General features: G+C 48.8%; 1 long non-coding RNA gene across 1 annotated transcript; it reads right to left on the bottom strand.

Annotated features, from left to right (window-relative positions):
• Positions 1–848: 848 nt before the first annotated feature.
• Positions 849–9387, bottom strand: LOC119037479 (uncharacterized). The gene is made up of 4 exons (XR_005080213.2): positions 9201–9387; positions 6250–6421; positions 4897–5006; positions 849–2589 (listed from the first exon to the last, which is right to left on the bottom strand). It is a non-coding gene; the product is annotated as an uncharacterized LOC119037479 (long non-coding RNA).
• Between the last annotated feature and the right edge of the window lie 6235 nt (positions 9388–15622).

Below are 15622 nucleotides of genomic sequence, written 5' to 3'. Positions count from 1 at the left end.
TGCTCCAGTTGCAAGATAAGCAGTGTACTGAACAAAATGTAAAAGTTTCTTCAATACTCGCCTCCCGCCCCCTCCACTGTCAACAATGCAGGGCCCTCACCCAGTTCCCTCTGATACAGACACGTAGGCATGCGCACTGTTTTCTCCAGAAGCAGTAGCACACGGTACTGAACTTGCATTCAAATTGTTAGACAACGTGCACATTTCTCTTCAAATGCATTTCGGAGATTTTTCTATGATATTCGATGTCTATGTCATTTTTGCAACTCTTCAGAACGATATGCCCTAATTTGGTTTAACAAGTGCCATAGTGATAGGCGTCCACGTTTCCAGTCTGCCCCTCGGAAGCCCGAACGACAAGCCTCGTCTGTGTGCCCACGCCCTCACACACGCGGATGAATGTCGGTCAGGAGAGAGTCCAGGAAGGGGGTTCGCTGGGTCCAATAGTGTGTCAACTTTTCATGTAGCTAAACACTGCCAAACTGCCTTCTAGTTAACACTCATACCAGCTTCGAAGGGAGGTTTGTTTTTATTTGTTTTTGTTTGCAAAAGCTACAGGAGGGGGTTTCTTAGGCAGTTGACAGAGGGGACCATCCAGTTTTTCCCTGAGGAATAGACACAACCACAAATGCAGCGCCTTTTCTTCCTGGAGATCCGACCTCCCAACTGCATAACTCCTCCTATTCTAGACATCCACTCCCTCCTTGCATCACCACACACACCCCCCTAAGAAGTACACATAATGGGGGAGCACTATCTCCCCCCGCCCTGATTTGGAACAGCGTGCACACTGCGGGATGATAAACTGAGCCTCCTCCACTGCAGTCCCCCTAGAGTTTGCTTTTCTGAGTAGGATTGCCTGCCCAACACTCCTGCTTCCTTAGAAGAGACCTTGATATTGTTGGAAGGATGACATCTTGAAGGCTACAGAACTACATTTCCCAGCCTGCACTTCAGATGGAGTGGCCAATGAGCAGAAGGGGATGGGTGGTGCTCGTGAGAAAGGCTCTGTAAAGGAGACCAGCTTACCTGGAAAATCAGCCCTTTAGTTGTCTCTCTCTGCTTTATACCTAGAATTGGGCCTTTCCCATAAGTCAGCCAGGACCAAGGCTCTACCGAGCAGCCCAGTACCAAGGAACAGACAAGAGTCACACACAGTAACTGTGCTGTTCATACAGCTTTTAGTGAATGCAGGTTCACTCAAAGTAGAACGTCAGCACACACTAACATCCTACTCACACTCTGACAGTCTAGGAGAAATATAAAACACACACGTGCACAGAGCAATCAGTGGGGGATAACAAACCTGAGCCCCAGAGACTTGGTCTGCTGGTCCGAGAGACAGCACGGTGGGCAAGGGAGTCCTCAGTCCAGCAGGGCAGAGCCTCCAGCAGCCGATGCCAAGGGAGATCAGCGTGGCATGGAGCAGCCCTCTGGGGTGTGGGGCTCAGCGGTCTCAGCAGTGGTCTGGAGCCTGCCTCAGTTGTACCTTGAAAGGGGTGCCTCCACCCTTCTGGGCCTTTTGATAAGTAAGTGTTCTGGCCACCCTGACGCCAAGTAAGGACTTTCCCCAGGAGCCCCTCTGTGAGTGGTCCCACTCCGTAGTCACGGCTGCTCTGATCACGTGTGCAAATGTCTTAAGTGTGTCTCCTTGTCAGACATGTCTGCTCTGACTTAGGTGATTTTGCTCTTGAACCAAAGTGTCATGGCTGACTGGTAGCCATCTTGGTTGACCAGAGTGACTCCACTCTGTTTTATATACTCTAGGCCATTATATTGGTCCTGCTCTCCACAGAGGGCAATTTTGAACTTGTTCAACCAGTCCACCTTAGTGCTAAGCAAAGTCCTGAAGAGTCCTGCTGGGACCTGTGTTAATTCTTTAGTTGCTGTGCCTGGGAGATGATCTACGGAGGCCAAGAGACAGCAGCTACTCGCCCACTCATTCAGAAGTACGTTGATATGGTAACTGCTAAGTGGCCATCCCTGTGTGTTCTGAGTAAATACCAGGCCTGCCTGAAATGAGGACGTGATGACTGGAGCTCCAACTCTCAGGTGAGACGTTGAGGTAATCTTCAGTATGAAAGCCAGGCACGAAGGATGACGGACAATAAACTTAGAGTTGCTGTATCTGCCATCTGGACTTCTTTTATAGAAAGGCGTTAGGCTTTAACCCAATCAGTTGCTGGCATTCCTTCTCCCATATGTGGGCCCATTATGAATGAAAAACTCAAGTCCACCCTTTCTGTGGCCAAAAGAGCAACCTTCATTCTGTAAATTTAAAACTGCTTTGAGAGGGTCCCCTGAAGACCCCCTCACCCCGTGGCCTTCTCTAAGCAAACTCCCATTCTCCATTTCCCCTGTTACCCCGAACATGAAACGTCTGCACAGTTCCTGACACGTTGCCCTGGACACGGTTTCTATTCATCCAGATGGAAACGGGGTTGATTTGGGACAGGACCGCAGCAGCCCTGGGCTCCGGGATCCCTCTCCTGATTCCCACCGGGCAGCCCTCTGTTCCCAAACACACTTGGTAGATCCTTCCCAGCCACGGCGCAGACGTGCAAAGGCATCCAAGGCTGAAGTTCACGCCTGTTATAAAACAGGACACAGAAAGGTTTGTATAGAAATGCTAAGTCTTGTTTATAATAGTGGAAAAAATGTCCCAAGATAGAGAATTTTAAAAATTGTGGTACATTCATCCAATGGACTACTAAACAGTTACTTAAAAATCATGATATAGAAATGTGTTAGCAATGTTCAAAATACACTAAGTAGAAAGTATGTATTGAATGATCAATCCCTTTTATAAAAATTTTGTATAAATATTTCTACATTTATATGTATCTGTATAACTACAAAAGGATAACCTTCGAGAGCTAAATGCCAAAACTCTTTGTAGCGATCCTCTCTAAATCCATAGACGGTTTTACATTTTCTCCTCTGTGGCTGTGCCTGTGTTTGTACACACACACACACACACCGAGTGGGGCAAAAGTAGGACTACAGCTGTGAATACCCAGTTTATTCTTGTACTATTTATTAATTATTATATTATTTCCCATATGAACTGTAAGCTACTTTTGCTCCACACTGTGTGTGTGTGTATCTCAAATTTTCTATAATACTGTATTTTTTATAGTCAGAGAGAGAAAACAATCCAAACATCTATGTACTGTTATCATTCCTGGTACCTTCCCATCTATGTGTATGTTCTCAATAACTTGGAATTAGGTAAAGGATGAGCTAAGAAGACTCCAGCCCGGAGCTTTCAGTCCCTGGGTGATTCTTAAACCCACTGTTCAAACCAAAGCTGCCTCCAGTTTGGAAACCACACCTTCTTGAACCTCCCTGGTGGTTTCTAGGTTGTTTCCTGTGCCCCCGGGATGTGCCCCATGTGACCAGCCGTCCAGGTCTGTACAGAACAAAGGCTAGAAAAGAACGCCTGATGGCCTCTCCATGCTGGCCGGTGGGTGCCCGGGGCTGGAACGGCTCCCCTGCTTCCCACTCTAGTCCTCACCCCTGCAGCTCAGACTTCCCTCCCACTGACTTGGCGCCTCTCCCCACCTCTGCTCCAGATCCCTCTGCCTCCCTCCCCAGGGAGGGGGTGTCCTGCCAGCTCTTGCCCCATCAAATGGGGAGAGGGAACTCGCTCTGCAACTGCCCCGTCCTGGGAGGCTTGCTCATGAAACCAACAATCCCCTTGGGCCTCAGACAAAGGGTGCTTTGTGGGAGCTCCAAAGCAGCCTCAGACGGGACCGATGCAACCCCCACTGTCTCTGCAGCTGCCTGGGAGTGCGGCCCTGGCTCTCAGGGCTGGCCCGTCTCCTCTGTCCCATCTGGTTCTGCGGGCAGATGAAGGCAGGCAGCATCTTGTGGTGGCCGAGGAGGAGCCAAGAACCATCAGGATCTGCCTGTCAGTTCTGAAGCCCAAGCCCAGCACCTCGACTCCAGGGAGCCTGTTAGCCTAGACCCGCCCACCTGCCAGTCAGCCACGCCCACTGCCTGTCACTGCCTCCCCCCCGCCCCCCCAGGACTCAAGGACAACCCACAACTGCTCCTTGCCAACTGGAGGCTGCTGCTTTGAGGTCACAGTGAGCTGACCTGTGTTCCCCACCCCCCACCCCGAATTTCATAAATTGAAGTGCAAATCCCCAGAACCTCACCCTGTGGTTGTATCTGGACATCGGGCTTCAAACAGGTGATTAAGAAAAATTCTCTCTTTAAAAAATGATACAACTACATCACAGAACATTTGGAGAACAGAGGGGACATTGTACCCAAAATACTAACACCATAGCATGATAAAATGTCATTTTGTTTTATAAAAAACAGAAATTCAGATAAAATGAGGCCTGATGGGCAGGCCCTAACCCAACCACACTGGTGCCCTGGTCAGTGAGGCTGTTTAGACACGGACGGGCCAGGAGCAGCTGGCCATCCACACCTCCAAGAGAGGCCTTGGAAGGAGCCCACCCGGCCAAGTCCGTGGTCCTGGACTGCTAGCCTGCAGAAGGATAAAAAAATACATCTCTGCTGGGTAAGCCCCCAGTCTGGGGCACTCTGCCATGGCAGCTCAAGCAAACTCACACGGACCACGAAGGTCTGATCAATGTAAAACAATGCACTTGCTCTTCTAGCTTCAGATAAATAAACCCTCCACATCTCCCCTTGCCTTTTACCCCAAACCTTCTGAGGTATATCCATCTTTGAGTGACCCCAGCCAGAAAACTGCTACGATTGTGGAGTCGTAAGTAAACCAAGTCACTAGCTTGGAGACTGGACAGTCCCTCTTCTGTTTGGCCCTGTGCCCCCTTGTCCCTCTCCCGGTCAGCACGGCCACCTCCCTGGCGACAGAGCTGCCCCCCGCCAAACAGTTGTTCTTCCACTTAAACGCACTTGAAGTCGGCTTCAGTTGCAATTCAGTGTTCACCAAGGATGCGCTCTAACTCCGTGTCTGCAGTTCCTCTTCTTAACCAAACTCATCCCAAAGGCCTTGGGTCTACAGCCTGCCAAAAAGAAAGAAAGAAAGGAGAACCAATGGTTCAAGATACTTTCGATTCTACGGATTAGTCAGAAACCACTGACGTGGATTAGTCATGTCCCCGCTTGCCCCCTCCGAGCCCTGGAATGAAGCAAATCCCCTCGTGGGCTCCACCAGAGCACAGTCATTCCAATAAGATGAAGTTGCTCTTCCAGTAACTCATCTCAAGTAAAGTTTCCTGGAAAGTTCTATGTTCCCCCTAAGAAAGCATTGCTGGATGAGAGTTGGAGGTGACAGAGACTTTCAAGGTGTGGGTGCCGTGACCGTGTCACTGACCCACCTGCCTTTGCACGCAGTGCAGCCTCACGGGACAGGGCAGAGCCGAGAGCAGAGGAGATGCAGGTACCCTCCCCTCTTAAAAATGGAGATGGTGCCACCTGCCCAGAAACTCTGCCAGGCTTGAGAAGCTCATGTGTGCGTGAATGTGCTTTGAACTCCTTCGACACATGCATCGTATATCACTTCTAAAGGTCGGGTTGCACAATCAGTGACAATGGTTGAGGGTCATCTCTAGCCCTGTTGGTCAATGTTCCCGGGAAGGCCATCCACTCCCGGATCTTGCCCTCACCCTTTTCCTAGTTCTGCCCTGATTGGGCATCAGAGAAGAAGTAGGAAACAAAGACAAGCAGAGTAAAGGACACAAGCATCGGTGTGTGCCTCCCACCTGCCAGGTATCCTGCTGGGTGCCCGAATAAATCACCCATCCCATCTTTACAGCGTCCTGTGAGGAAGCCGTTCTTACCACCACATCCCTGCAGACCCAGACTCAGGAAGGCGAAGGAACATGCAGAACCAAGACACCAACCCAGGTTACCCCGGGCTTCTAACAGCTGCTCTCTCCACTCAACAGTGTCGCTGTCCCTCAAAGACCTCTAAATGACCCACCAGACAGTCCCGGCAGACCTAAGAGCTGCTGGTGAGGGCCTGGTCAATAAGCTGGAGTCCTAAGTACAGGTTTGTCTGTTATGACAAAAGATGACATTGCTAATCAGATTAAAATCTCATTTGCAAAGAAGTCCTGAACACATTTTTCCCCCATAGAGTCCGGTCCAGTTGAGTTAACGACTTGTGTGCCAGCTACTCTGTCGAACGAGGGCTGACCTCCGTTCTTTCTTCCCACCGACCTGGAAGGTTGATGGAGCAACTCAGCGGGGCGATGACGGCGGGGGAAGGAAAATCGTTCTGAAACATCACGTCTCTCCCCTCACCTCACACATGACTTCTTTGGTTTCCTGCCGACTTCTGATCTCTTCCTTCCTTACCCAGCACAGCCTACAAACATCAAAAACCTCTAGGAGAGCTCAGACAGTCCTGCGTGGAGATCCAAGACCCTTGCACTTGGACTTGTTCCTTAACTTCCTTAGGTCCCACTTCCTTCATCTGTAAAACACAGGGACAGGGCTGTCAGGAGGACTCAGTGAGATATGTAGGAATGAAAAGTACTTACCGCAGTGCCTACACACAATGGCTCTGTATAGTTATTTCTTTTTGCAGAAGCAATGCTTGCTGTCCCTTAGAGTAAACTCCTAATGGTGGTGGCCTTTAGGTTCCTTGACAGTTCAACGTCTTCCTCAGACTCCTTCATTCTTTCACTCATCAGATACCTACGGAGCACCCCCCACACGCCTGGCTGTAACAGATGAAAACAGCTGCTCCCGTGGGAGTCACGCTGTGATGGCAAAGAACCAGGCAAAGAATAATAAATAAGTGAACAAAGACTTAGAGGAAGTGAGAGAGAGGGACAGCAGGTGTGTGGGGGAGGGGAGGGCCAGAACCAAGAGAATGGCCCAAGCAAAGGCCCTGAGGCCCGAAGGTGCCTGCAAGTTCAAGGACAGGAGGGGGCAGAGGAGAGCCCAGCGGCAGTCTGAGAGGGCAGAAAGGGAGGCCTTGGAGACCAAACAGGACCGGAACTAAGGAGATGGACATGAGGCGCTGGCCTCGGGTACAACAGCCAGGGCTGCCCTGAGCTCAGCAATCAAGGTCAGCGATCAAGGTGAATTACATTTTAATCAGCATTTACAAAAATCACGATGCATGCAAAACTCCACGATAAAGAAAATGTAAATATTTTAAACAAACACAGGATCAGCAGGAGTGATGCTCCTGCTGCCTCAGGTTCCCACGAGGCTCCTCTCACACAGAACGTGGGAGCTTTTGTCCTGCCTTTATTTAAAATGCTGCTCGTTTGTTTATCGTGGGTTATTTTGAGTACTCAGTTTACCAATTAAACAATCAATCAATGAACTTGGTTAATCAACTAAACCCAAATTTATTTGGGTGTTTTCATTAGTTCATTAAAATTTGATTCACCTCGATAACTGAGCTGCGTGGCGCCCCCACAAACTGTGTGTCTGGCACAAATGCCTCCTTGCCGCCCCTGGCCCCAGCTCTGTGCCAGAGAGGACCGGAGGCCCAGAGGGCAGAGTGGAGCCTTTCAGGTGGTGGCTGGGTTTGTGAAAGAGGGTCTCACCCCTCCCTGTCCCCTGTATGCTATTATCTGTCCTCTGGGCTCTAGTCATTGTGCATGCCGGGGCCCCCATTCTCCTGCCTAACGCCCCACCCAGCCCTCACCAGATCTAGAATGTCCTTTGTCTGCGAGGCAGCCAAGCCGTAGAATTTATAATGAATGTGATCACTGGTACTGCCCAGATATATAGGAAGGAAAGCACAGAATTCTCATTGTATTCGACAGGAGTTGCCAAGAACTTCCTGCATGCCAGGTACCAGACCAGACAGAGGACATGGCGATGAACAAGAAACCCCTGGGGTCTGGACTGCCAACCCCTCTCACCCCAGCAGACAAATGGCAGCCTCAGGGTCTAGGCGCACAGTGGTCAGTGCCCGAGACGAGGCCTTTCATGGGGGCAGGTGTGCTTAGGGAGCTGGCCGCATTGCTCGGAAGCGTGGCATCCCGGACGGTCTCTATTCCCCTTCCAAGCCTCAGTTTCCTCATCAGTAAAGTTGAAACACCCACCGGCACCTCCCAGGGTTCTCGTGAGGAACCCAGCTTACTATAAGGTGTACTCCTTCATGAGAATCCCTCAGGATAAGGGGTGTCCATTAGGGTTTCGTGGAGGCACTGACTGGCTTCCTTGTTCCTCTCTGACCTACCCTGACACCGCTTTCTGTCACCAAGTGTAAATAAGAATCGGGAAAAGAATGCCAGGCCTTTGCACCCGCTCCCAGCTCCTGTGGGAGCTGCTCTGCAGGCAGCAGATGTAAGGAAGCCCCGGTGGCCAGGACAGTCAGCCAAGGGCTGAGACGCTGCCAGCCCCGCTCTCGGGTTTGCAAGTAAACTGTTACCCCTCAGCCCTCACCAGCTCAAGGCTGCGACAGACAGGCTCACACGCGCGCTCACACCTCTTCCCTGCCACCCACAACGCTAACACTTTCAGTCGAGAAAACCTCATGCTACACGGAAGGGCAGCTTTGAAGTCAATGGAGAAATTGTGGGTACCAGGTCTTCTCAGCGGGGTCATGAGGAAAGCGGGCACCCCCGTCTTCAGCCTCCCTGGTCATCGGCTGAAGTTCAGAACATACAGCAAGATTCCTTTTTGTAGGCAGGCAGGACCTGAGGACCTGCCGCCCGAGAGCTTCAGATCGGCAAGGTCCGGTCCCTGAGCGCTGAGCCCAAGGCACCTGCACGTTGCAGGACACCCAGCTTTCTACGGTTCCGGTGGGAGGGGGCCAGAGCCCCTTCCTGGGGTGCTTTGGAGAAAGCCAGAGAAAAAGGAGAGTTTAGCACTAACCTAGTCACTTTCAAAGGTTCATTTCAGCAGGGGAAACCTCTTTATCTCAACTAGAATCATATGTAATAACAGTCCACATGTAATTTAAAAAAAAAAAAAGAAAGTTACTCTTCTGTATTTCTTGACGGCGGGTGCAATTGAAAATTTGGGCAGAAAACTTCATTTTGTGGGACAGGACTGCAGTTAACACCCCCGGCCCTCATCTCTGGGGGTTAATGGTTCCCTCCACCCTGAGTGATTGAAACCAAAACCTCCCACACAGCTCCCGATGCCCTCTGCAGGTACCGCTCCCACTTGAGAATTCATCGAACTGTGGTTGCAAAACCGGGCGCGCTGGGCGGGTGCATCCGCCAAAGCCCCGCTGTGCAGAGCCCCCTTGGAAACCACAGCGCCCCTCCGGCGACACCTACCTTCTCACCGTGCCGTCGGGAGTCAGCCGCTTCGCCTCGCAGGGCTTCGATTTCCTCTTCTGCAAAATGGAAATAGTCCTCCTTACCGATTTCACAGGGCTTTTGTGAAGAAATGAGGCCTCCTAACCCAGCTGGCACGGTCAAGTCTCAAGCCCGCTGCTGGTGCGGGAAGCCGTCACTGCGCCTCTCCCCCTAGAAGGGGAAGACGCTGCTCTCCTCGTCTTTTCAAAAGACTTGCCATGGAAACCGAATCTAAAAGCAAGAGAGCTCCATCATCAGGCTTCCGCTGCACCCCGCTTCCGTTCACACGCGCCAGCACCCAGCCCTCGGAGATGATGGCCGTCTTCGCCCCCACGGAGACACCCGCTTTCTCTCTCGCGAGCCAGGACGACTGTCAGGTGGCCCCGGCCTGCAGCAAAGGGGCGGCCAGTTCAGCTGGAAAGCCCAAGACCTAGGGGACACAGCTTAGCTGGCTCCCAGAGCTTCCTTCATTCCCCCCAACCGGGGGCATGACTTGAAAATACACCGGGAGGAAAGAAGTTTCGAACAGACGGCTTCCCCAAACTTACACCTGTGACCAGGGTGACCTGTCACCATGCTGTTTTTCCAAGTTGTGACAGACTGGAAGCTAGTTCATTTTTTTTTTTTTTAATTGAGAGGGCATCATGTTATGGAGGCTTTCCCTGCACCCCACTCCCACCCGCAAATTATCTCAAAGGCGCTCTTTGAAACAGAAGGTTGTACAGGTAGGTTTTTCGGGATGAATGCAGCGAAATACTCCATTCCGACTTCATCCCAAACTGAAGTCAGAAGTTTTTCAGAGGCCTGTGTATAGGAGGTGGCAGGGCTGGGTTTTTTTGTTTCTCTTTTCCTCAGTTCCTCACACCTCTATCCAGGGCACGCCCAAAAGGAGTGTCCTGCGGACGTTCCAAGGCACCTCCGGGAGCCAGGAGGAGCTCCTGCTGCGGGGGGGGGGGGGGGGGGGGCAGTGTTCAACCAGCTTTGCAGAGTAAAACCCTGCAATCCCTGCACTCGCTCTTCCAGCCCCACTGCAACCCCCAGAAACTTCTATCTCCTTCGGGTTCAGGACAGCTTCTTGGGTGAAAGAGAAATGCACAGAATGGTTTCGCTGGACTTTTCCAGACATCCCGGGGAGTCCACCTGGGTGAGTCTCACATCAGTAAGAAGCACACCATCCCATTTCTCTGTAAACACTCCTGGGCTCAAGAAAATGGAAAATGTGCCTGGCTCAAAACATCCCGGCCACTTCGGAAAGCTGACCCAGAGCTCAGCCCAGGACCGTTAGACCCAAGTGAGCAAAACACCAAATACCAAGAGGGCAAAAGGAAAGCCACGTGGAACTTGCCACTCCACTCACCCTGGGCGTTCTGAGAAGCCACATCTGCCCCTGAATTTCCGAAGGTCACCTGCACCTTCATGCCCCCCACCCCCACCCTGGGCAGTCGAGGTCCCCCGTTTTGCCCACTGACCTGGGGCAGCTGCTCCTTGGCAGTGTCCGCCCCCGCTGATGGACTCCAGCTCCTTGCCAAGGGAAAATGGAAGAGTCCCAGGAGCAGAGCGCCAGTCATGGCAGCAGAAGAAAGGAACTGGTGTCCCTGCCTCTCCATTACCTTTGCTGGTTTTTTGTTTGTTTTCTTTTTAACACTAAATCCTGTGGAAACCAGATGCTCAGGCAAATAAAGGCCTACAGTGTAAGCAGTGCAGGAGTCACTGGGGCAGCCACAGGGAAGCCCTGTCGAGAGCCTGTGCACCCACTGGGTGCTGCTTTACGGGCCTAAAACGTCTTCCTTCCTATAGCCTGGCAGCTACGTGGGGCGCTTTGCCTCCGCCCCCCCCCCCCATCTTCCCCACTGGCGAGCACAGAACCTCCCACTTTCTGCTCTTTCCCCTGGGATTTGTGCTTTACTTTTGAGAAACTTGAGCGAGGACATTTTTCACAAAGAAATCAGTTTAGCGAGGGCTTGGAGGCCCGGAATAAGTGCACGTTGTGGTGGTTTTTACAGACGCTGGCTGGTCTCTGGGCAAGGTGCAGACAGATTCACATCCGAAGGGCTGCAGAAATTATGGGACGCGGGTGGACAATGTTGGACACACCACTGGGGCGGGGGAGGGGACGCCACCATGGGGACCTGAGGGAGAGAAAGATGTGCACCCACAGGTGTGCCTTTGTGACTTTTATGGTGTTTTTCCAATGTTACAACGTTCAAGTGATGGAGAAAAGTATTAAAAAACCTGAACACTGGGACTATTGAAACAGCAGTTTATTAAACTTAACATTAAAATATTTTTAATGTTAACAAGCCATAGAAATGATCCCTGAAAGTATAGTCTTAAAATATTTTTCATATTAAATACCAATATGACACATAAAATTTTAACATTACAACTATTAAAATACAGCATTTTGTGTAACTTTCTCTAAATTATGTTATATGTATCCCAAAACAAATATTTAATATAATTTTACTTTGCTAGCATTAATGGACACAAACTCGTTAATATTTTCCAGATTAATTCTTTACTTGTTTTTAACTGAGAGAATTGATGGTTGACAACTTTTCGTGACTCCTTGAATCTTGAGTAACTTTAAACTTGACTTTACTGAAACATCCATCACAGGGCCCCGCCTTGACTAATTGTTAAACAGAGAAGGGAGTGCTGTGCACAGGTAACTGAGGATATTTAGCAGGTCAGGTCCTTTCATTTTCTTTGGTAAGAATTGTACAGACCGAATGGAATTTGCCAACATTTTGTTTGTCCTGTGCCCTGCTCCTTTGTAAGTTTCTCGGGGACTTGAAAGTGCTGGGTCATTTCTTGTCTTTAAAATGTTGATTTTTTTCCATCATAGGTGTTTTGGTGTTAATTTTAATTTTTAATATTGCATTAAGATATTATTTATTTTGCAAAAGAAAAACTACACAATTCGGAAAAAGTACAAAAACAAGCCACCTCCTAGGGCATGCTTAAAGTCCACCCTTCGGACAAAGGGGCCCATGGTCTGAGCGGCAGGAGGGCCGGGAGTAAGCCCAAGACCCTCACCTCAGCCAGACAAGCTTGGCCACTTGCTTTCTGTGTGACACAGGACGAGCCAGTTTAATTCTCAGATCTAGCATCTGTCTAATGAAGATAATAACTATGACTGTCTCATGATTTTTTTTGCTCCTTAAAGAGATAAACAATGAGCACATCACCTGGTACAAATGATTGAATAAGTTCTTACACATGTTCGTTGTTGCCGTTGCTATTAGAGACCTGAACACACACCCTGTGAGAGACAGGTGAAACGTTTTCTCTAAACTATTACGCGCTCAATTCTACGTGTAACCTGCAGTTCTGCTCGCCAGCTACAGCGCTGAATTAGAGTGTCTTAATGTCCGCTCCAATCTCTTATGCACTGTTAAATCTGGCAGAGTGGGTCCCTCTGGGCAGCTCACCAGCCCCTTGCCTGCATCTGGACCATGATGTGGTGTGGATATGAGACACATGGTCTGAAGTCCTTGTCTGCACAGAGACAGCTTCGCTCAGGCCAGCACCACCTGCACCGAGAGCTCGCCAGTCTCTAAGAGAAACGTCGGCCTCGGGGAGCGGATCTAGGGATTTTCCATGGGGCCCCTTCCCAGGCGGAGGCTCCTAACGTCTAACTCATCTGTGTGCCCATGTTTACATACCAGGCATGCATAGTGCTAAATACAAAGGCAGCTGCTGCCATTGGGGTGTCACCGAGTAAGTGGATGGTAGCAGCTTCCCAGCACATTGTCCTCAGCAAACTGAGGGAGGTTGTCACAACTGGAGAGAAGCCCTTCTCCACCCTGCCCACTGACGTAGGGCACTAGAGACATCAACACAGTGGTCCTAAAACGAGATGTCCTGCCTCCCTTCCATCCTCCACCATCTCCATCACCCAGCATCCTACTAGCTCTAACAGGACTGTTGGGGGTCAGCCATGCCACCCAGCATTTTACTTTATTTTTATTTGTGCAACTGAGTTGGTGACATTATTTTCCCACTCAGTGTAAGGAAATACAAGATTCCCACTCACAACCACGGTTTATTGGCCTGCTATACAGAAGGAAATATCTACATCCACCAAACATTCAGCCCATCGATCAGTCAAAGCAGGATAGTGGCTGAAAGAACACCGGTGAGATGGCGAACTAACACAGTTGCTGCTTCTTCCCCTAAACCACATTCTGAAATACGATGTGAGCAGGAAGGAATTTGTGGAGCCCCCAAACCTAACACCGCAACTGTGGGCTCCGTGGAGAACATGAAGTGTGGCTCGGCTGCCGTGTGGAGGGAAAATGGCATCCTAGACTGGGGGAGAGGTAAACCTGGGTGGTCTGGAAAGCCATCTGCTTTCTGCCCTTTCTCTTCCCGACGTTGCTTGAGACAGTGAGTATCCGCCCCATCCTCTAAATGGAATAGAAAAAGAGCAATGCCAGCCCAGCCCCATGCCCACTAGAAGTGAAGGGTAATGCCAGAGCAGCCCCAGGTAGAGGGAAGAGGGTCCCCTGAGGAGCCACACCACCTGGTAAGGAAAGAGGAACAAAAGGAAAAGGGACTGATCTCTCTCCAAAGGGATGTGATTTGCGGGGGGAAATACATCGGTCCCTTTAAACAAGAATAACAGCTCATTGAACTGCCTGTACCAAAGGAAGCAGATTTAATAAACTCAGGAAAGGGATCTAGGACAAGCATAGCAAATATCCTCAAAGAGATAAGGGAAGACAGTGAAATTATGAGGGAGCAAGCAATTATAATTTGAAAGAGTGAATGGCAGTGTTCTCCAGATAAACAGAAGCAATAGAAGAGAGAGATGACAGAGAGAGAGAACTCGTTTTGAAGATTGAATCATGGGACTGTGAGGACTGGCAAGTCCAATCTCTGCAGGCGGGGCCAGCAGGCTAGAGACTCGGGCAAAAGTGAAAGTCAGTCTTGAGTTTGGAGTCGGCGAGGCCCAGTCCCAGGCCGGCCTCCTGTGTTACAGACTTTAGGCAGATTTACTTCTTTGTGTTTGTTCTGCAAGTCTTCACGGGAGGGGGTATCAACATTACTGGGGGTAACCCTCATTACTTCAAGTCAACCGACTGTAAACATTAAGCAGATTCACCAAATGCCTTCACGGCAGCACCTAGACTACGTTTGACCAAAGAGCTGGGCACCGTGGCCAAGCCAAGCTGACACATAATCGATCATCAGACTGGGGATGAAAGTATTTTAGTTCAAATAAATGGGTGGAATAGCAGCCAAAGGACAAATTACTGAGCCAGAATATTAAGTGCAAGGGTACTCCAAGCACATAAAGATGTAAGAGATGTGGAGGGTAGTAGTAGAATAGCCAAGGTTCACATAGTAGGAGTCCCAGAAAGAGTGAGAGAAAAAAAAATGAAGGGGGGAAATATTTGAAGAAATGATTACTAAAATATTTCCAATTGGAAAAAAGTTCTAACACCTCAGTTGGAAAGCTCTCATGCAGTGCCAAATGGGATGAATAAGAAAAAAAACTCATACATGGATATGAAATTTCAAGACATCAAAGGCTCAGAAAGAATCCCAACAGATTCTGAGACTAAACGTGTATTGTAGCCAAAGAAAGAAAAATCAGATTCACAAAAGTATTTCTCAGCAGTAACTTGAGAAGAAGACATTGAAGAAGTATTTTGAAGAAGTGTTAAAGAAATGGAACTTCAAATCTAGAATTTTGTATCTACAACCTATCATTTGAGGATAAATAAATATATTTTCAATAATACAAGGATTTAAAAGTTTAACCACACTAAGATCCTCTTTGAAAATACTTGTAGAAGGAGTTCTCTAGCAAGAAAAGAAGTATATCCAGAAGATGCTATGAGATATTGGAAGTAAGAGTGAAAAAATAACTCAGTAAAGTTGTCTAGATGAATATCAAATTTTTGAAAAGAGAAAATCAGGAGTATATTTATAACAATTGAATGTGAAAACTCTGGATGATGTTCAGATGGCATTGTGGATTAATAAAAGCGATCGCCAAAAGAAATTAGATGTGCATGAAGATGACTATCCTGTTTAAGGGGAAAAAATAGATTAAATTAGTTTATGAAATTATAGGAAAAATGAACGTAAGTATAAATCTGAAAAATAAGTTAGAGGTAACCATAAGAGGGACACAAATAAAATTAATAACTTCAAGCCAGCCCCAGAAAATTCAGTAGAAAGAAGAAAAAAGAGAGAATAAAGTAAAAATAAAGTAGCAGAAATAAATACTAACACAGCGGAACTGTACAAATGTAACTGAGTTGAACTCACCAATCACATTGGATGTTTTTTAAATATAGCATTATGCTATTTGTAGGACACACTTTAAAAAAAATCATAAAGAAATAAAAAAGATAACCAGGAAAATTTAAACCAAAACGAAGCCA

This window comes from Artibeus jamaicensis, unplaced genomic scaffold (genome assembly GCF_021234435.1).
Source record: "Artibeus jamaicensis isolate MK-2021 breed Jamaican fruit bat unplaced genomic scaffold, CSHL_Jam_final contig_415, whole genome shotgun sequence".
NCBI classification, from domain to species: domain Eukaryota; kingdom Metazoa; phylum Chordata; class Mammalia; order Chiroptera; family Phyllostomidae; genus Artibeus; species Artibeus jamaicensis.
Note: the sequence above shows the minus strand (reverse complement) of the source record. Positions and strands in the feature narration are given on the sequence as shown.